Source organism: Protopterus annectens, chromosome 5.part0, assembly GCF_019279795.1.
Source record: "Protopterus annectens isolate FY-2018-M chromosome 5.part0, PAN1.0, whole genome shotgun sequence".
Taxonomy (NCBI): Eukaryota; Metazoa; Chordata; order Ceratodontiformes; family Protopteridae; genus Protopterus; species Protopterus annectens.
Window position 1 is genome coordinate 799,924,918 of NC_056735.1, and position 23,156 is coordinate 799,948,073.

The 23,156-nt window shown below is 35.3% G+C and overlaps 1 long non-coding RNA gene across 1 annotated transcript in view; it reads left to right on the top strand.

Moving 5' to 3' along the window:
- Nucleotides 1-20,541, top strand: part of LOC122802047 — a 39,405-nt gene extending 18,864 nt beyond the window's left edge. Inside the window, exons 2-3 of the long non-coding RNA XR_006364858.1 lie at nt 7,649-7,766; nt 20,163-20,541. This is a non-coding gene — a long non-coding RNA (uncharacterized LOC122802047). The remainder of the gene's footprint in view (nt 1-7,648; nt 7,767-20,162) is intronic.
- Nucleotides 20,542-23,156: the final 2,615 nt, after the last annotated feature.

Consider the following 23,156-nt stretch of genomic DNA (forward strand, 5'->3'; position numbering starts at 1 on the left):
TTGTTCACTGAAAGTAGTTTTAGTGAGATAGTTTAAAGGGACTGCCACTCTGTCAAACATGATTCCAGAAAACATTTTCGTATACCTTTTTTACTTCCCACCCATTATTAATTTTTCTATACACCAATATGTTAGCAGAAGTCCCCATATTGTGTTATAAAGACTGTCTCTCTTTCTCATATGCAGTTTACTATGGCAGTTCAGTGCATTTGTAATGATACTAGATAATCTTCTGTATTTAATAATCCAAACCTGCTATTTTTATCTTATTACATACAACACCCACGTTTATGACATTAAGCCTAGAATGTCATATAAAATCAAACAACATTTTGAATAATTATTTTCCTCCCTCTGTGGGAAACATGAGTCTTCTTATGGAATCCAAGTCTCCCAATGATACAGAATGTGTTAAATAAACTTTTTTCCATTAAAACTAGCCAGATATTTTCCTTAGATATAACGTCACTTTTACTTCCCACAACATTTCCCATTCTTTTGTGTTGCATCCTTTACTTCATAAGAAGTACCTGATAATATTTTCTTTCTTGTAATATACATCTTCCTTAATTTCATATCACATACCCCCTACTTTTTGCAACCTTAATGTAAAATTAAAATGTTCTATATTTTATTACTTCTTTTACCCATACATATGTACCAAAAATAACTAAAGCATCTGCATAGTTTAATAACAATGTCAAGCCTATTCATTTTATCCTATCATCTACTATATCTTTATTAATGCCAGACATAACTCTAAATTAAACAGTAATCTGCTGACTGTACATTCCCACCAATCACACCTACTTACAATTACTCTTTCGGTTACACATCCATTTGTCAGAATCTTACCCCCTGCACATCTGCAAATATCCTGAAGAAACCTATTTCCCACTAAAAGTCCTTCAGATTTGATTATTAATACTATCAAATATTTTAATATTTCACCAGCTTCTAATCTACCTCCTATTTATCTTCTGTTTGTACTACCTCCTTCATAATAATCAGCATAATTGCCACATTTCCTCCATGTTTCACCTTTACCTCAAAAGCCCTTATAAAAAAAAAATTACAGAAAAATAACAAATCTCTTCAGCATTACTTGTATTTCATTTTAGACATACGTATGTAATCTTACCTGTTTATCTATGTATTTTTGCTTAGATTTGTATCTATGTAATTTTGCTTTTGTATCTGGCACTTTTCTCCCCAGGCCTCCTCTGAAAATAGACTAGTACCCAGTCAGACATTCCTCGAAAAGAAATGTAACAGAAAATAATAAATAAATACGTAAATAAATAAATAACTGTATACTCTGCATTTCATAATGTCATAGCTATCCAGTTCTGCAACTTAAAATGTTATCCTTTCTTCCACAAAAGTATTATTTCTTCGTACCTTTCTTCACCATTCATTTATTACCTCTAAAAATATAATTGCTATTCTTTTTCTTTTATCACTTTCTTATAACACTCATACCTTAATCCATCTTGAAATGGTACATTTGTATTCTTTTCAGTTTTGCCATATCATCCAACTATTTCATTGTTGTATTTCTCTAACACACCATTCACATTTCCATCTATTCCTTTGTCCTTCTAGTTAGCCTCTGTTTCTGCATTTCTTTCATAATAGATGCTCTTTACATACTCTACCATACTCTTATTTATGTTATCTAGTTTTTTGTAATAAAATTCATACTCACCTATGTTGCAAACATGCTATATTTTTTTTCTGTACTCTTTTCCTTAGATGTGCAACACCTTTTCCTTTTTACTATTTATTAGTTATATTTGTCTCAGAAGCACATTTTATCTTCACCTTATTTAATTCATATAAACTCTTTTTTGCCTTTCTTATACATTATACATTTCTCTCAATTACTGTCTTATCAAATAGTATTTACATTTCCCTTATAAATCTTTTAATCAGTTTAGTGGCACTCACTCTCAACTTCTTGATACATTTTGGTATAATTTTCAATTATTCTGTCCATATTTTATAAAATATCCCATGTTTCTACATTCTAAAAATAATTCATTCTATGTTTTGTAAAAAAGATCTCATACTTCCATGATCTACAAATATTTTTGTGTTTCTTTTATTAACATACATTATTCACTATATATTCTCACATATATTTTAATAACCTTTCTTTCTCTACTAATTACCTCATTCTTACCTGACTGCTCTTTTTTCATAATGATCTATGAAACTCACAACCATTGTTTCACCTTCCACTTCCTTTATTCTGTCTGAAACCAAAAATAAATTGTAAGTTTTTAGAAAGCCTCTTCCACTTGCCTACATTCTTTCCTTGCCTGAGTTCTTCTGTGCAATATTATGTAACTTCTTTAGATTTTCACATCATCGGATAGCTCTTCTTCTTCTTCAGTCCCACATCAGAGAAAATTTACAACAATCACAAATATCTATATTTGGCAAAGTATATTTTCTAATTTATTCATATTAAAGCTTGTGCTTTCTCTCATATGTGCATATGTATATTTATTATCAACATCACTACATTGTGACATATTCTATAAGCTTATTCTTTTTTTTTTGTGTGTGTGTGTGTGTGTGTGTGTGTGTGTGTGTGTGTGTGTGTGTGTGTGTGTGTGTGTATCTTAGGCAACAACCTAAGTCTTCATTTCTGTTCAGACATAAAACAGTCCCACACTTTTTTCTTTCCCCATATTCCAAGACATACTTTCCCCCACAATTTTTTTGAAAAAGTGTAACTTTTGAATTTCATTGAAATAGTTTATACCAAGCAAATATATAACAATCTTTTCTTTTCAAACACTACTATTCACATACTCTAAAATCTCCTTAATTCACCTTTAATATTGGTTAAATTTACCGAATATAAAGAAAAAAACATCTTTCTCCCCTTTGTTTCCTTTTTGATGTTCTCCTTGTTACTTGATGAATGCATTAAGAAACTATCCTCTTCCTCATTATTATCTGCAGTTTGAAACAGTCAAATCTGACTCCCACATGTAGTTCTGTCGCACTTTTAACTGTTTAAACAATTCTCTTTACTTTTTTCATTTTTACTACATTTGTTTTTTCATTTTCGGAATTCACTTCATCCACTTTTAAAAACCATTTCCCTTCTTCATTCACTGATTCACTTTCAGAAATAATGGACAGGTCATGTACTTTATTTTATATCTCTTCATTCTCTCCTCTCTCTTCCTTTCCCAAAATTCAGTCAAATGGCAGGTGTCCTTATTAAAACACTTTTTATAATTCATTTACTGTTTTTACCACCTTGAATAAAACACCTACTATCAGTCACTTATTAAATGTTTTAAATGTTTTTCATCTCCACAAAAGTGGACACTTATTATCGGAACACGTATGTTGGTATATTGACAAGCTAGAAGGGCGTTAATGTATGTGCTTGAAATACTTGTATGTATGTAAAAGTAACATACCTTTGATTATCCAACATATCTTATGTTTTCTTATTTTCTATTCACAGCTGTTGTGCATGTAATATGGTTTATTAGCCACAATATTCAAAGTGAGATCCAGTATCCACCGACCTCTCTAAATCCCTTTCCTCCTCAAATCTATGCACAGTGTAAATGTTCAATTATGTGTCCTTGAAAAATTCTTTAATTTCAGTGCAAGCAACTTTTATCACTTGGAAACTGTACAGTTATGTTCTTATTATTAATCACATTTATACATAAATGCAAATTTGTTCTATGGATATGAATACTTTTTCTTTTCTATCAGTCCCATAAATTTTTCTAATAACTGAACATCTGAAAAGCCAAATTTACAAATCATATCTTTCCGTATATCAGTAAGGGAACCCATAGTGCAACTGCTTTATCACAAATCACTTACCTGTTTACTGCAACATTCTTCTTACTCCTCAACATGCATCCATTTTATTTCCATGCGTGGTATTTAGCAGACTCGTGATTTCAAATAGAACCGAAGCAAAATAACTTGACTGAAGTCAGCTTTGAGTTTGGTCCACAATCGCAGAGTATGTAGCAATGCAGAGAATGGCTTATGCTTGGTAAATGTCTCAGTGTGTCATTGACTACAGATTTATACAATCTAAGCCTCCAAAGTTAGGGTTGCTCACTTATCATTACATGGGATTTTGTACCTATTCTCATTACAAATGAACTGGTCAGCAAACCATTTTTATTTTTTAAATTACTTATACTGTTGACTTACTGTGATGTGTCATAAAAGGTAAAATATCTTATGGATAAAGGCCATGGTTAAGGTTAGCATAATGGTTAAGGTCTTCACCTTATTAACACAAGTTTGATTCTAACCTTGGGTTATTGGCTAGGTTTAAAATGGCCCCATAGGGCAGTTAGCCTAGTATTCGCCTATGAATTTTAGTGGGAGGGTGGCCTAATGGTTAAGGTGTTTGCCTTACAACCACAAGGTGCAGGGTTTGAGTCTCACAATGGACAATTGGCTAGGCTTAAAATGGCTCACAAGGGCAGTTAGCTTAGTACCAATCTATGAACTATCTTTATGGAGATAACCCTGGCAGACAGGAACAGTCATATTCTTTTATATTAGTGGACTGGGATATACATTAAGACCAAAGGAGCTTTGTTAAAAAAATCCTTGAGGTGCTTTAGGAATGATGGCTTTGACCTCATTCACAGATATTCAGGTACCTAGAGTACTATTTAAAGTGGGAATTGTGGACACCCTACAGCTTTCTCTTGTTTTTAATTATGAAAAGTTATGTGTTAGCATTATTCTTCTTTAACTCAGAGACTGAATGAAAGTCATCCAAAAGGGTCTCTGCATGAATTATATCATTTATAGTTTTTTGTAGAGACCATACTGTTATCTTTAAAATGCAGAGACCTAAGCTCTTCTGACAGACAATTTCACCCCTTCAGGTTTGGTTAATTATGGATAGCCTGAGCTAACAGAGCAAATGCAAACATATATAGGGCAGAAGGTAGAAATAGTCTGGCATTTCCACTTACAGGTAAGGAAAGAAGAATATAATCCTGAGTTAGCCAGTACATTAAAAAATGTCTCAGCATGCAAGTGCTTGTGTGCCCCTAATGAAAGCAATTTAATTCTCTCCATAGGCATTGCCAAATCATGGATTTGAAGGCCTTTTCAAAAATGAATGAATATCACTGCAGCAGTGGAAAAATACCTAGTCTGAGCTTAGAGATAAGTTATGGTGATCCCTAAGTGATCCAAACTGGACCTATCTTTAAGGAAACCAACTTGTGAGAGGTGTACCAGCATGGACAGTAGTGGGTGGAGTATATTTGCCAGAAATGTTAACACATAACTTTGTCTATGTACTAATGAGGGAGATGGTGCCATAGTTCCCAACTAATTACAGATTTTTTCTGGGATTCCTGGAACTGCGGAGCACAAGTATTTGATATTCACTGAGAAACATAGGAGAGTCTCCAGTGTCAAACATCCTTTGAAATATGGATTTCAACAATGTTTCCCGTAAGGTGTGATGGTGCACAGCACCTTATACAGAGTGGTTGTGTACCCATCAGGACCAAGACCTTTGCAACTTGCAGTAGTTTTTCTTGCCTACCAAACTTCTTTAGTTTACTGAGAGAAGGCCTATTATGGCCCACTTGTAAAGTATTATCAGTCTCCCTGTATAGTTTACTAAAATGCTTAAAACCATTACAAATACGTTTGACCAGGGTGAGAGTGACATTCTTGCATTCAGTAGTTGTAATTAGTGGTGACCCTTGCCTTTTCCTTACATAGTTTACCCAGCTTATTACTCACTGCCCAAGCCCATACAGCTGCTCTCTGTAAGAATGTTGTGACCGTCTCCTCTTCAGTAGTTCCTAATCTCTGCTTCCAGCACTTATATTTCTCTGACCTAGATTTCACTTTTAGAACTAGAAAATGTATATTTACAAAACAATTACATCTATTTTCATACTAAAGATTAAAATAATTCATTATCTTTCAACCTACTGAACTTACAGCAACAAGCGTATGTATCAGAAGCAGGTCTTTACAAAATCTTCTAAGGTTTCACCTGATGTCATACAATAGTCTACAAATCAATTGGTTTTGGAAATATTTAATTGTCATTAAAAATATTATGCATCTTCATGATCACTAACAAGCCACTAGCAATATATACAGCATAGTGCATTATATATCGTCAGTGCCAGGGTGCTTTCTTTTCCATTTATGAAACTTCAAGCTATGCAACTCAATTATATGCAACTCACTCTTTTATGAAAATGTGGATGTAAATATTTAATAGGAAAATGTGAAAATATGAGTGACAATCCTGGCTTACTATTTCCACCAGAGTGCATTTTACAATCTTGTCCCTGTCTTTTCACATTGTCTTTTATTAATTGGAAAACTATTTAGTTGATGAAGGCATCCCACCACAAAATGTTAGGATGCCAAAATGAGATATGAAGGGTCAGATGGAAGCATCCAAAAATATTATAAGCATCAATTAAACAGAACTCCCACTTGTTTTCTAAAGGTAAAATAAGTTTTCCCTGGTTGACTACTACTCCATGTTATCACATTTGAAATTTCAGTAAAATGTATGCTCCTTAATTATAAAAATTGCAAATACGTGAATCAGCTCCAGCTTAATTTTATCACACACCTTTGGAAAGAATGTTTTTCATGAGCAACATATGTTTTCTTACAGGAACTGCGTAGTACTGCATCCTCAACTGTGAGCTAAAATCTCACAACCTCATCTTATATTTCATTATGAAATGCTTACCTATTAAGTAAACCTGTACTCCATAATCTAAGACTACATAACTGTAAGGACAAGTGCTGCATTATCTTTTAAATGAAAACTGGATTTACGGTAACAATGTTTATCTTCACTGTGTACACAGACAAGATGCCATATGGTTATCCGGAGGTAGTCATGATACACATAGATAAATGTGTACTCAGAGTTAAGAAATTCAGTATGGGAGAGCTGAGCCATGAGATCACAATGTAAAACTCTGCCTCAGCTTGAGAATAGTGTACTTTATTTTCCTTTAATAAGCTTTGTATAGTTAACAGTTTCTTTAAATATCTTGTGCTTCAGACAACATAATGCTTTTTTTAAACTTCATATAAACATTGTATATTTATTCTAATTTTAAATGACCCAAAAGCACTGTCTAATTAAGTGACTTGCACAGTGGATAAACAGTGGACAGATCAATGTGGGAAAAAATCAAGCCCTGCATCAAGAATACAGGAAGTAGCTTTTTAAAAGCTCAGGGCCTTAAACCTCTTTGCTAACTGCCTGCCATCTCTAGTGTTTGGTCAAGAGACCACAAAGCTTAGAAAATGGGGCATGATCCAGTTATATATTACTGGCTATCTCCTTGGAAGTGAGATGAGGGGCTTAAAAGTCTGATGCAATAACTGAATGAAGTCATGCATCAAGCTTGATATGCAGGGTAACTGCACATTGTTCAGTTATAGAAGAAGATTTAAAATCTTGTCCACTGTTTTCCTTTACAGCATTGAACTGATATTGTGTCAACATACAAATCTGCTTTCACAGTGCACAGATTTGCCATTACTATGCTTTTTGCTAACTCAAGAATGTCATAAAATTAAAAAGTAGAACACTGTTTTAATATTACATATGCATTTTTGTTCTAAGGTGAAAAAGATGGAACCGAACAAGTCTTAAGATGTCAAGCACTTAGAGGAATTTGTCGAAGGGTCTGCCTTCCAGTTGAGTTTCAAATAAATGCTCTTGGATGTGGTGTTCGTTTCAGGTATATTATATACGATATCATCCATGTGCTTACTCTCTGAGCTGTAAATTCCACAGTTATTGATAGCTAACTTAACTCTTACTTTATTATGTCAGAGCACTGGATTAAATGATAGTGGTGGTTGAGATAAGACAGAGCTTTATTTAATGTGTAAGTCTGCAGTGATATATCACGGAATGACCACAACTGTGAAAAATTCAAGATTCCTATGATAGAAAGTGTAATATGTGAAGAAAACACAGTGTCCTAATCATGTATAAATTTACATTCTGCAGGTGACCTTGTCCTTGCAACAGAAATAAGTCTGGTCTCCTGAGGATGTTCCAGCAGTTATCTAGCTGTCATTAGAACAGGACAAATTGGCAGGTATAGTTAGGCCTCTACTGAAATGTTGGCAGACAAAATGCTGAGTGCCAACAAGCCCCCCCCCCCAAAACAAAGACCAAAAACACAAGAGAAGAGCGAATTTTGAAAAGTGCACTTCTCATTTAAACTTATTTTTGGAGGGGGTGCAAGCACCCCTGCAAACCCCATATGGGGTGCAGGACACACACACACACACACACACACACACACACACACACACACACACACACACACACACACACACACACACACACTGAAGTTATATATACCAACTTTGAGATCACCATACCTCTGAGAAAAGTGAATATTCCAAAAAAATAGCATCCTGAACTAAGTATAGGTTAGTCTGTTCTTTCTATCATTCAGTCTCCTTACTTCAGGATTCGCTACTGGCTACCAGTATGACTCAATATGACCTAAAGGCAGTTCAAGTTCTTTAGTTGCAAAGATGTCACTAAAGGAAACATGCAAATAAACTGTAGAATAAGATCAACCCCCTTTTGCTTATCAAATAGCTTACCAATTACTGAAAAACAAAATGTCTGGGTAATTCCAGCATAGCCTAATCTATCTGAGGAGGTCAGACTGAAGCTGGTGAAGGTAAGGCAAGATGATGAATGATGGCTGCATTCTTTTGCAGCAATATTTAAAGGTATACACATTCTCAAATGGTTTCATGAATTTCTTGTTGGGGGCTTTAACTTCTTCTATCATATTGTTCATTAAATACAAATTAAAAAAAAAGCAGAAGCTATATATCTGTGTTGCAATTATCTCCTTTTTATAGACAATTCATCCTTTCTGTGCATACAAACTAAGAACTGGATTATGATTTCACCAGGTTAACATTTTTTACTAATTTCAGAAAAGAATCAAAAAGTTGATCAACTATTTACAGTTAATTCCTTGATGGGAACGTATGTTGACTCCATCTAAGGATGTCTCTGTAACTCTAGGCTTGGCATAACTTCTGTAGTCCCCTACCACCTTCATAGATGTAGGAGACTAAAACAAGAATCCGACTGTCTGAGGAGTAGAAGTAATGTTTTCCAGTTCTCTGTTATAAGTACTTATTTGGGTATGTTAAAAGTTGCTGTTATGTTAGAAACTGGTACATGGTCAGGAAAATGTAGTTTGTCTTCGGAAGATCAGTATTTTTTATTTCAATACAGCTATCTGATAAAATTAGTTTCTTTGTACTTTTTCCAGATTCTTGCCCATCAGATAAATAAAAACATAAAGACATTTAGCTACATTATGCATTAATAAACACAAACTATAGTAAACAAAACATTTACCTTTTTTGTAGTAGATTATCACTAATGAATGTTTGCTATGCTTGATTCTGATGCACTGGGGACTTTGAGATGAATTACTACCATTACAGGCTCATTTAACATCTAATAGCAATTGCTTTACAAAGTTATCTTTATAATAAATAACTAAAATATATCAAAATCATACTAGTTATTTATTCCCAGCCATTATCTGTTTGTTAAAACTGGAATGTTAATTTAATCAGCTGACCATTTTCAGGCATGACCTAATCACAAGAAAATGAGTATTTACAATATATTTTGTCACAAGCGATAAAGTCTTGTTTAAAGTGCAATACAAGCAATAACTCATAAAATGTATTGCATTGTTAAAGTAAAGTATAAAATTCAGACTATCTATAAAATCAGAATATTCAGTAAAAAGATTATATATATATATATATATATATATATATATATATATATATATATATATATATATATAGATCTACTTGATATGCCCGACATTCCAAAATGCCGACAACCATATGGCCGACACCATATGATTGACATTTGAAATGTCAAACATATCAAATAAGTAAAAAAAAAAAGAACTTCCTTTCACGATGCTAGCAGTGGGGACTCCACCCCCCCCCCATAACTTTAATATGCCAACTGCGAGATTGCACTACAGTACAGAAATGGAAATCTTTTCATTCCGCACTGAAGAGAGATGCCGATTCCCCATGATTGACCTTTCAAATGTCAATCATATGGTGTCGGCCATATGGTTGTCAGCATTTTGAAAGTTTGACCATGTCAAGAGAACCCATACACATGCACACACACACACACACACACACACACACACACACACACACACACATGTATATATAGATAGATAGATATAAATATATATGGGTCTACCTGATTACATCGAAAGATGAGAAGAATGACAATGAAATAACCGACACCAGAAGATTGACAACAGAGAAAACTGACAGTTGGGAATCCTGACACTGAGAACATCGACATGTTAAGTTAAGTGTGCGATAGGGACGGACGTTAGGGTCAGAGTGTGGGTAAGGTATGTGTGTGATAGTGACGGACATTAGGGTAGGGTGCGGATGAGGTAAGTGTGCGATAGTGATGGACTTATGGGTTAGGGGTGGATTAAGTGAGTTAGGGTTAGGGTGCGGGTAAGGTAAGCGTGTGATAGTGACAGACCTTAGGGTTAGGATTTGCGTTAAGGTTAGTGCATATATACTTGTGTATGTAAGATTTAGTGTAGGTTTGTAAGGTTTTTGGTGTGCTTGTGTTGTGTGTGTGTGTTTTTTGGGAAAGTTATTTGTTTTGTTGATTGTCAGGATTGTGGTTTGTCGGGCATGTGAAGTTTCGTGTTTTTGAACTTTCGGTTTTGACATGTCGGTTATTTCGTTGTCTATGTTTTGGCATGTCGGTGTTATCAGGTAGACCCATATATATATATATATATATATATATATATATATATATATATATATATATATATATATATATATATATATATATATTCAACCATTTATTTTGATACATTTAATGGGATGAAGATCTCATCACAAATGGCCAAATGCAGTTGCAGCCCAGACTACATGAATAGTAACAGAAAATTGTAAAGTGGTATAGTGGCTAACATAAAATGTGCAAGAGGAATACATTTATAAAGCAGAATGGCCAAAACACAAAATAGCTTTATTCTAAACAAAAACACCTTTATTCTAAACAAAAACTGCCGAACCACCAAAAAAACTAAGCAAATGTTATATGCAGTGGAGGAAGCACTTCCCACTTGTTGATTTTATATATACCAACTCCAAGATCACACTATAGTGGAGAAAGGGCAAATTCACCAGTCCCGCTATAGTGCAATCATTTCAACTTTTTATTTTTTTGGCATTTTCTGTGTCATGTAAAGCTGTTTGGCATTTCAAATTTGTGGCTTTATAAATGTGTCCCAATATATGAATAAAGAAAACTGTGCATTCCATTGGGGTTAACATATGTGATACAGTCAAACAAATATTTAATGTTCAAAACTAAGATATTTGTGCATGTTTATGTATACAATGGAAAAATAAGACAAAGAAGATGAAAAAGTGGGGATAAAAGAAAGAAGAAAATGAGGTGAGAAGGAGTTAGGGAGTAGATTTTACCAAAGAATATGCCATTATAACTAGGATATCATCTGCAAATTAATAAGTACCTAACTGAGTACGTGAGGGATTAGATGCTCTGGAAATGTGTCAGGGTGGTTTGGTATTATAATATTTTTCGTGTACTTCACAGACCATTCTCTTATACATATCTAGAACTGTATTTCTCAAAGGATAACATACCATTTAGATCACAAAGCCTCCTACACACTCATCTGCACAATTATGAGAAATTAGCCTTAGTTGACTTGCTTAATAAAAATATGGAATAAGACAGTCTGCAGACAGCAGGAACAAACATCCTTCAAGGTCATGATTAGGGTATTTTTATAGGTAATGCTTCTACTGTTAGAAATAAATAAATTAACCAAAAATACTAATGCTAGAATACCACATAACATTACTACATGTCACAATAACTTTAAAATGAATCACTTCCATACTTCTCAACCTCTCAGTGCAAGACATGTGGACAAAGCAAGAAAGAATGGGGGTACAAAGGCCCAAAAATCGGGACAGAGTTTAAATATTGCTCCTATACACTTAGTTGCTAGAATAACAGGTTTTGCATTGTTATCTATTTTCTGAAAGATGTAAGATCTGAAACTGAAATGTCTGTCATTATTTAGCATTATTTAGTAACTTCCATTTTCAGTGATTTGCCAGAAAGCAACAAACGTTATGAGGTCTAGGCCAAAAATTATGAGGTAAAAATCTGGACATTCTGTAAAAATCTAAACAGTTAAATGGCATGACCACTTCCCAGAAGAAAAATTACGGGAAGTCCCAGTCAGAACTCTTAGACATCCATGGGAATAGAGCAAGCTCTCAAGAAAGTAAGCTGCAAGCTATGTTATTTCAAGTACTACTTCCATGAAGATTACTTACTAGCACATATTATTAGACAAATTTGCAAAGGCAACACACATCACTTGCCAAGCTGATGGCCAATGACACCATGTTTAATGAACAGGTCGATATAGCAAATTTGTTGGCTGACTAATTCAGCTCAGACTCCAACCCCACTCTTTCACTACCTCCCCGCATGAAATGCCCACTGGCATATCCACTCAGAACTACTAGCAGGAGCAGGACCTGGCAGCACTCACTAAGGCCAGCAACTCAGCCTCAGTGGGCTGCAACAGTGTCTAAAGACACCTCCTAAATAGCTTCAAACATGACCTATGATGACTACTCGAGTTACTTTTTAACTATAGCCTCAAAGCAGGCTTTATACAATGAGAATGGAAGACTGCAATGGTTATCCCACCTCACAAGGGTGGACCATCAGACAACCCAGACAACCCCAGAAACTACAGAACTATTACTATGACTGGCTTAATTTACAAAGCCATGGAACAAATTGTCATGGAAATTATCAAGAAAGACATAGGCAACCTTCAGACACTGGATCCAACCCAGTTTGGCTTTGTCAAGGGAAGGTCATGCCTATTAAACCTGATGGACTTCTTTGAAAAGGTCAACAAGGTAATAGATGAGGGGAATACAGTGCATACAGCCTGCCTAGATCTGGCTAAGTCATTTGATACAGTAGCCCACTCAGATATAGTTGATAAAGTCATAAAACTGGGCATAACCCCCCCATGCAACTCCTGGATTGCCAGCTGGCTTACAGACAGGACTCAGGAAGTCAGTAGTGGTGAGACTACCTCCATTGAGGAACTTGTTACCAGCACAGAACCTCAGGGGTCTGTGCTGGGGCCATTCCTATTTAGCATCTACTTCTTAAAAGTAAAAGGTAATGTTAACACTCTTTGGCTGACTGCAAATTGGGAGCTATCATTGAATCCCCCCATGACACAAGTATCTTGCGAGATGGTCTAACACAGATAAATGACTGGTGCCAAAATCATGGTTTAAAATTCAATGCCAAGGAATAAATTTCAATTTCTTTTGAGAAAACTGCCACCCAGGCAAATTACTCCATTGATAAGACAACCATAATATTTGACATGGTAGTCAGGGATCTTGGAACATATATAGACTGTAATTTGGCCTTCAACCAACATGTGGTCAAGGCAGTAAGGAAATCATTCTATGTAAGCCAACTTATAAGTAATGGTATTGCATCCAGGTCCAAGGAAGTCATAGTGCCATTTTATTTGGCTCTTATCAGACTCACTATTGAGTATACTGCCACATTCCGTATGCACCTGACCAGACATATGTAACATCTGGAACACCCATAAATGTTCTTTATCAGGAGAACTGAAGGTATAAACACATTGTCCTATATAGATTGTCTTAAAACCCTATCTCTATACTCGGTCTCCTACAGGTTACTGAAAGGTGATCTATGCTTGACATGCACGGCTTCCTCGGAATAGGCACTGATGGACCTTTTGCACATCCACAAGACAAACAACATCAGAACCACTAGATGAAAGGACTTAAATTTTTCTTGTGACATAAATAAGACAAGTTGGTGAGTCAGATATGTGTCTCAGAAGATCCCCATGCTCTGAAACTGGCTTCTCCTCCATTTCAAGCAGAGTCCAGTTCCTAACCCTATTTAAGCATAACCTTGACCAATGGAAGAGAAACTGGAGATTCATCCCAGATCTGTCCTCCAAGTATCTGATAGACAGAGGCAGACAGTAATACCCAAGTTAACATACCCACTCCCCCACATAACCTCTAGAAACTTCCTAACATACGACCTCTTAATAAACGACTGTGGTACTTAGGGACACAATTGAGTTGGACTGCATGGCAGGGTTTATAAAGACCCTGGTAGTCATTAGCCTAGTATATACCTAAGAGCCTATGAACTTTATCCCACCAAGTCACATTGCTGCACTCACTATCCATAACAATTAAGTTTTCCCTATAATCTTCTTGGAACAAGTCTTAGAATAGCTGTCAAAGACTAAAAATAATATTTCAATGGAACCATATAATATACCAGGCTGCATTTTCATTGGCGTCAAGTATGCACTGTCTCAGCATCTCCTTTAATGAGTCAACCTATCAACAGGGTTTGACTGATGCCTGGAGAACAGACACTGAGTCTGTTCTACTAAAGGAGGGATCCTCTAGAAACCTCACTAGTTACAGAGCCATCAGCCTAACAAGTCTTTTATGCAAAGCTATTGAATGCATTGGAGAAGTAACACATTTATTCAGAAATAGGCACCTAAATTGATGCAGATCCCATATATTTTATTTTTGTGAAGGACAGATCCTGTATCCTGAACCTAGTAAAGTTATTTCAAAAAGATAAAGACGTTGTGATGAATGTGGTCACTCTGTGGACACAGCTGATCTTGACCTGGCCAAATGTTTGACACTATGTCCCACACTATTGTCAATAAAAAGTTAGATAAGCTTAATATTTATTTATTTATTTTTAACACAGACCCAGGGAGAAAAGCTCCATAGCAATATTTCAAAATAGATTATACAAAATTTACAAAGATTTACAAAGAATAAACAACAAGTTTAATAGTTGCTACAATCACAATTTACAAAAAGAGAAATGTAAAACAGAAAACATTAAATTTTCTAAGCCTTACTACAGGCAGTAATATGAAGTTAATTAGATGCATAACATAACTAAAATAAACTATCATGATATTTTTATTTTATCGGAGTAAGATATGGAGAATATAGCAGAAAAAAAACTGTTGACTGATGGCATGAGAAATTAGCAACCTCTAAACTATCATCTTTTTGCAAATTGATTATCCAATAGACCTCTCAAGTAGTGAAAACTTCTGGTACCCTCCCTAAATGTAAAATTGTAACTAATGAGGTACCTCAAGGATCAGGGTTGTATCCTCTCCTGCTTGGCATTTATTTTGCAGACATCCAAGTCATTATCACTAAAGTGTGATTGACAAAGTTTGGTGATGACTGTACGCTGGCACTGTTATCCACTTATCCGTTGATACAAAACAGCTTCAAAAAGGGCCAGAATATGCATATACCTGATTGACTGAAAATGATTAGTCTAAATGCAAAAGAGTGCAGCATAGTAGCATTTGGCAAAAAATCTGTTCTGACTCATGTAAATGGTTCTCCACTTTAAACAGATACTGTCATAAGAGATCTAGCTACTTTTGTGGACAACTCCAGTTCATTTGGTGCTCATGTTTTCACCTTAGCCAAGAAATGCTTCTCTAAGGCACAGTTAATTTCCCAGCAAATATATTCATGATCCAAAGAGGTCATCTTACCACTGCATTTTTCTCTTATCAGACCCATTATCAAATGTCCCTTTGGTATGTACAAATTCAAGAATGCAGCTCAACTGGAAAGGTCACAATGATTTAAAAAAAAAATAAAAGCCTTAAATCCTTCAATTATGCCAATAGATTAGCATTGCTACACTTGAAAGATCATATCCTATTAGATCTCATATTTCTTTGCAAAACAAGTGGTTCTACAAAACCTGTACTACGGACTTAAATTTGGACTAACAGATACATAAGACTTGCAGAAGGGGCAGGGTAATACATGTATTTTCAGTCTCGGGAATAAGTTATCACTATATGTAAAACAAACAACTTTGCTTTGCCTGTTTTTTCATGATTGGATGGGTAGACATAAATTTAAACCAGGGTTATCACGTATGGCCCTACTTGATTTGGTAGGTGGGCACTATTAAATATTCAAAAAGTTTAGCAAGAATTTTTAAGTGTCTCTACTTAAAGCTGTATATGGTTAGGCCTCTAATATTCTCTGTGTACAGATTCATATTGAACCATTGTAGGCAGTTTCTGTGAACGCAAATAAACTGAAACCACGTTCAGTGGACATTGAAACATTTTTTTTTTGCAGTGGGCATGTGAGGGGGAACCTCCACACCCCTTGGAAGTATATATTCCAAGCATTCCTGTTATAAAGGCTGACATTCAGCCACCACCTTCACTTCTTTCTTGATCTCAAACAGTGCTGGTTGGAAATGCATAACCAGAAGATGTTATACTCTCAGCAAAGCTCAGGCTACAAGGTCTGACAAGATGAAAATCTTACTTTTTGATGGAAACTGAACAAAAAGACGGAAAGGAAGTAACAAATATCAGTGGCTAGCAGTGTGTAAAATGGGGGTAAAAGAGAACTTACTCACCCCAGCCATAAGAACTCCCAAATTGAGAGGTGATGGCTGGTGAGAAATTAGATTGCAGCAGTGACCACACTCAACCTACAATTATGGTAAGTTGACTACATAACTCTACTGCGTTCATCAGGTATCATGTGGTTCCCTGTTGTAGTCATGACGTAAAAAGACCAATACAAAAGGTAGCAATCCTTATAGTTAAGAGGTTGTAGAGACATTAGTGAAAGAGAGCAGCATGCCCTTCAGAATGGCAATAGGCCTAATTTCCATCGCTTTGTTTTATTCATTTACTTATTCATTTTATTGATGCTTAAATGTTTTTAAAGTAGGATATATTTATTAAGTGGTTTGCTGTTGCTATCTGGCACTATGAAATTGTAACAAAAAGAATGTACCACTTTAAAAGTTTGTAAAGCTGGGGAGGGGCTTGTGAAGTTGATTTATTCAATTCAATGAAAAGCTTTTGCTTAAATTCTATGTTATAGTATATTAAATGCACTTTGGATTTATTCAACTTGTGTATGGTGTAGGTGTACTACTGGTCAGCTTGCCTGAGCGGATTCCATGTGTGTGAGTTTACAGAAGTTTATCGTTCTTTCTTGAGTTTGTGTTTAAGATATTTTATAAGTTTAACTTTTATAAAAAGGCTGTGGTGGTAGCTATGGTCTTGGTAAAGTGGGTCATGATTTTGTCTTGCAGAGTTTCAATGGAATTTGAAATAGAATTAAATAAACTGTGCTATCCACTAAGACACTGTTTACTTATATATAGATAGTCTGTTTTCTTAAGTGCAAAGGCCATACAAAGTTGTTCAGATTTCCTAAAGATTTTTGTGTTTAGTCCAAAAAAAAAAATCTCAATCGCCTGTGACCAGCCACACTGATTCTCTACAACCTAATCTGGGAAGAAATACAAAACACTGACAACTGAATGACTTGATTATATGTGATATCTGTAATTACTTTCACCATAAGGCAGAGGTAAGCAAATAATGTAACTCTGTACTTGTGGAAGATAAGATTACATATGACACTGCACTTCTAAAACCCTCCAATTCAAGGTAACTGTTGTCCTCTAGAGCAGTGTCTGTTCAATTGGTTGTCACTCAGAGAAGCAAAGAGACCTATATCCTGTGCATCCCATCTGTTCACCAGTGAAAGAATGACCTTCCTGTGGAGCATCCATTCACGTGCGACTGTTGAAGTCCTGCTCAACTGGCCTGCAAGGGAACTGCCCCCAGACAAATGTAGGCATTTCTCCACATAAAATGTTCGCAAGAAAATCTAAAGAACTTAAGCAGGAATTGAGTACTGTAGGCCTGAAGAATTGATTTGGAAAAGTGAGTTTTGAGCTTAAGGTAATCAATAATATTTTGAGCACTGAAAATGAGACAGTTGCTAAAGAATTATGTATTAACTCTGAAAATGCCCTCAATACTTTCTATGAGACCCTGCCAGGTAAGACAGTATCTCAAGTTCAAGATGATTTGTTAAAACACCTCCTTACTCTAAATGAGGTTTATCAGGTATATACAGACCAGGAAGGAAAGTACCAGTGCTGAAGGGGCTGTCCTCAGTATTTTTCAAAATATTTTCTTTGGAATTAAGAAAGCACCTGCTGGACTCTTTTAATGGGGCTAGTGAGTAGCATTTCTTCCCAGAGGTCTAAACCATGGCAAAATTTATTATGTTACCTAAACACAGTGAAGACTTGTCTGGAGCCTGCAATATCCATCCCATTTAATTGCTTCAGACAGAAATGAAAACTTTTGTCAAAGTGCTTTCTGCTACATTTTGTAAAGAATTTAGCATAATGGTTGTGGTGTTTACCTCAAATAAAAGATGTATAAGGTTTGATCCTTAGAAAGGGAAATTAGCTGAACTTAGCTGTATAAAAGTAGCTGTCCTACTACTTACCTATGAAAATAAGGGCTTTATGAAGGGAGAGCATGCAGCCCTGATCTGGGTAAATTATGGCTTTTTTTTTCTTTGAGCATTTTATAAAGGATTTTAGAAATCTGCAAGCATTTCAATGAATAACTATGTAAATTATATACAATGTATGTAAATCATGTCAGATAATGCAATCCAAGTATAAAATTGTGTTTCAGCTTAGTCATAAAAAGGCTGGCTGAAAAAAAACAATGTCATATGCTTTTCGTGAAAATCTAACATCATGTCCTGGTTTTCATAAAGGGACCTTAAGATAGTCTACTGACTATATCTTTGCAACATTTTCAGTTCATATTACTGGTAATTTTATTATAATTACAGTGACCTATTTTTTTTTGTTTGTTTTTGCATATAGCTCCTTTGAATTTATTTTAAGTTAGCATCATAAAAATGCATTTTCAGTTTAATTTAATTTTGCTTTTGTTATTTAGTCTGTGTTGACATCTTTGCTATTAATTACAAAAAGATCCTATGATATTACTTTACTTAGGTACCTTACTCATGGCTGATGAGTTTGGCAGTTGGTGCAGAGGATTAACATTATTCCCTTTTAATGTTGTGCTTCCTGTAGCCCAGAGTACAGGGTATGATTCCTTACAACCTCATTTGCTCCCATATAAATGCGCAGGTTGATATGGGTATATGTCCAATGGGCTTCCCTGATTAGTAAAGAGTTAAAGCTGTGATACAGTAATAAGCAGCTCTATCTCACATTCTGAATTTATTAATCTCCAATTGAATATTGTGTAAATTAAGAAATCACTTGAACAGGCAAAAACTCCCTGGTGACCTGAAATAACAACAATTTATGTCCAGCAAGTCATACATGATTAAAAATGAAGTAATGTAAAATGACAGTGTTTATATTTTCAACAAAAATCAACACACATGCAGATGATGTTGTGTTAAAGGGTGGGATAGCTACATAGATGTGATTGCCCTATAGGGCTCAGGACAAAGCGCATGATGCATTTGCTCCCTAGTGTTCAGTCAGCCTGATGGCATTACCATGTAGGGGTTGGGACATAGTGCTTAAAAGAAAAAGTCCTGGCAAGAACTTTAGCATGAGGCTAAACCTGACCTTCCTGTCTTCCCATCCCACCCTTGATTTCCTAGTCGCTGAATTTATCATTTGCCAGCTGCACCTGGGAGTTTGTTTCACATGAGGAGGCTCACATCCTTGCCAAGAAGTTCTCAATCCCCTACCCACCTTGTCAGTGGCTTCAGCATTTGGTAGTACTGGACTGAGAATGTGCCGGTGTCGAAGTGGTCACCAGAAAAGCTGATAGTCAGCTGAAGCCAGAGACCATACCCCCAAAAAACTGTAATAACAATCTTTTACAAACAGTATATTGCTTGTTATTTCAGCTGCCCAGTTTTGCAAAACAAAATGATATAGACATTGCACAGTGAAAGTAAAGATAGTTGTTTTTTACATATTTATTCACTGAAGAAGCAAATGATATATGAACTGCAAGACTGTAAGGTCTTCTGGCTGTCTTTTTTAATAATTTAACCTACACTTTATAATTTTCTCATATTGGCAGGTGTTGTGTACGTAGAAGGTCTGCGGCCACAGAGTGAGAACATGCTGACTGAAAATCAGTAGGTGAAACGTATGCTGCGGAATATATGCAAGCAAGACCTTCTGTGTTTTCTGCTCAAATGTATGCTTAGTTTTTTGCATTCCTTTGGAATTTCTTTCCCTGTAAACGTGAAGACTCACAGTATAAAACCAATTGCTGCCATTAATGTGTGCTCATGTTTTAGACTATATGACTAAGATCCAGATATTGTTAATTAGTATGATGTCAAATCACTCCATGTAAATGGAAAAAAAAAAACATTGTGATATCCAAATAATGTGATGTTTTAAAACTTGTTCATGCAGCTTTTTGTCAATAAAAATGCTTATTTAGAAGTTCACCTTTGCCAATGTTTAACAAGTTATAAGTAAAAATAACATTATTTTAATAAAAATGCCTCTAAAGATATGATGTAGAATAATTTAGGATTGTTGTGAGTAGCACTAAGAGTTGTTAAACTGTACCCTTTTCCTAGTCACTTGTTGGCCACTGACCTAATGGGACTAACATAACTAGCAAAAGATAAATGACTAAATAAATAAAATAAAACGTGTCTATATTATCTTACCAAAGTTTCAAAATATCGAATCTGATATGGTCGACACCATATCATTGAATTCTGAAACATCAAAAGATAAAAAAAATGCCTAAAAACAAAAATAAATAAAAACTTACCTTTGCAAGCAGGGGGGGCAAGCCCCCCACACCCCACACTTAAATATACCAACTCCAAGACCGCACTACATTGAACTAAATGGAAATCTCCCCTTACAGAGATTTCCGTTTAAATGTTCGATGCTTTTTGCTTTTGCTAATCTGGTACCGACAATATCAGCTTCGATATTGTTGGCCTTCAATAACGAGAAGTAGACCCGATAAAACAAATTCATAACAATAATATTTAAAACTGCTCACTAAAGCAGCAGTAACAATACAGGCCACAAGGGTAGGTGGTTGTTCATACATGTAGCAAAAAGCCATGCTGGTTTCATAGCAAAGTTCATTACAAGAGAGCATTGAATGGGTACAGATTTGATATACTTGGAACAGTCCCATAGGAAAACATTCACAGAATGCCTGATGAAATAAAGCTCAGTCTTACTTGTTGTAGCCAGGAAACATCTAGCACTGCATTTGTGCTCCACTATAATCCTTTATAGTAGATGCTGGAAAGACTCCATTTCTGAAAATGTAAGTGTGATTAATTCACAGAGCATCATCAAAGGTCACTGTATTATGCAGTAAACGTGTTATAAAAGTAAAGGCTCTGTACATCACCTGAAAAAATAGATGCTTGCAAAGCTATGTTTCAACACATGGAGCATGAAGGTTTTCAAATCACCTGAAACATTATGCAAGTATTTATAATGTGGTACTCAGAAAGGCAGACAAACTAGAAAAATGAAATGGGGAAATGGTGGTTTCAAATATTGAGACAGAGCAAAGTATATCAAATAGCTTCTGTAATACAAAACTATACTATATTATATATTTCCGATTTCTGGTCTCTGTCATCACTTCTGCGTAGAATACAAGAAATGACTCCAAGGAAGAGGTGGAAAAATCTGCCAAGACATCTTGAACTGTTAGTCATATGGTATCCCTTTTCTTTAGACTGGATAGCCAAGTTGATGTTTTTAACAAATGTCTAGTATGAAGACTGCATTGCAACTTCACAGACATCAGTCAGCGCCTTCTGAAAAATGATGCAGAAATGTTAGAAGTTCTTGAAAAATTATGAAGCAAATTGGCTTAACTAGGAATTATCTCATTGCAACAATTCCTCTTCTTATTGAAGTGGCCATTTTACATAGAAAATGAAAAAATCCCTTGTTCTGGCAAACTAAATCCAAAATTGCCTTTGGTGATTACATTAACATAAGAGGTTTAACCTTTGGACAGAAGTATCAATAGAAAAAACACTAGATGAACCATTAAGTCAACTGTAGTATAAGAAAAAAATCATCTTAGAAACCCCTAATGTGAAGAGTCCCAGCAGGTAATAGGCATCTTTGGTAAACATAATCTTACAGGCCTCTAATGTGAGCATTTCATCCAAATAAGAGTAATCAATGGCAGCTAAAGATAAAACTGGAGATTAGAATGAAATATTAAAAAAAGAAAAAACAATGTTCTCCTTACAAGAGAACAAAATAAACCAAGAATGGCAAGCTAAGATAGATATTTTAGATCCTTTAACCATTGTGTCTATTTACAGTTCTAGAATGGCTCTAGAACACTAATATTTCCCATTCTAAGCACTTAAATGCACACTGTCGCATGCCAGCACACACAATGACACACCCACACACACATAGATGCACACACACACACACACACACACACACACACACACACACACACACACACACACACACACACACACACACACACACACACACACACACACACACACACACACACACACACACACACAAATGGAGGAGGAATTCAATAAAGCCTACATGATTTTTTTTTTCATGTACGCATTGCAGCACGATACGTACGTGACTGTGAACAATTTAAAATTCAGTAAGTGCTGCTTACTGGCACACAAGCACATGCAAACAAGGAAAATACTGTGGAATGCAATTTACCTCATAAGCAGTTGAATATTATTTAAGTGAGGCATACTGAGCAATCCAACAAGTCGAAAGTCATCCATGTAGACTCTGTGTCAGTGTCCATAGTGCATAGTCTACACAGATAGAAGGGCATGTAAACTCCACAAATATGAACATACCTCCCCTGAAAATGTTATATTACATACAGATATGTAAAAAAGTAACATTGTGGATGTCAGCTGGATGTCAGAAAGAGGAAGGGAAGAGGTAAAATTAATAATAGTTTTTTTTAATAATCTTGGCATGTTTGCGCTGTGTGCCTCAGTGGGCAAATATGCTTAAAAGATAAAAAAGAGAAAAAAAAAACATTTATAATTTATTTTCCACAAAT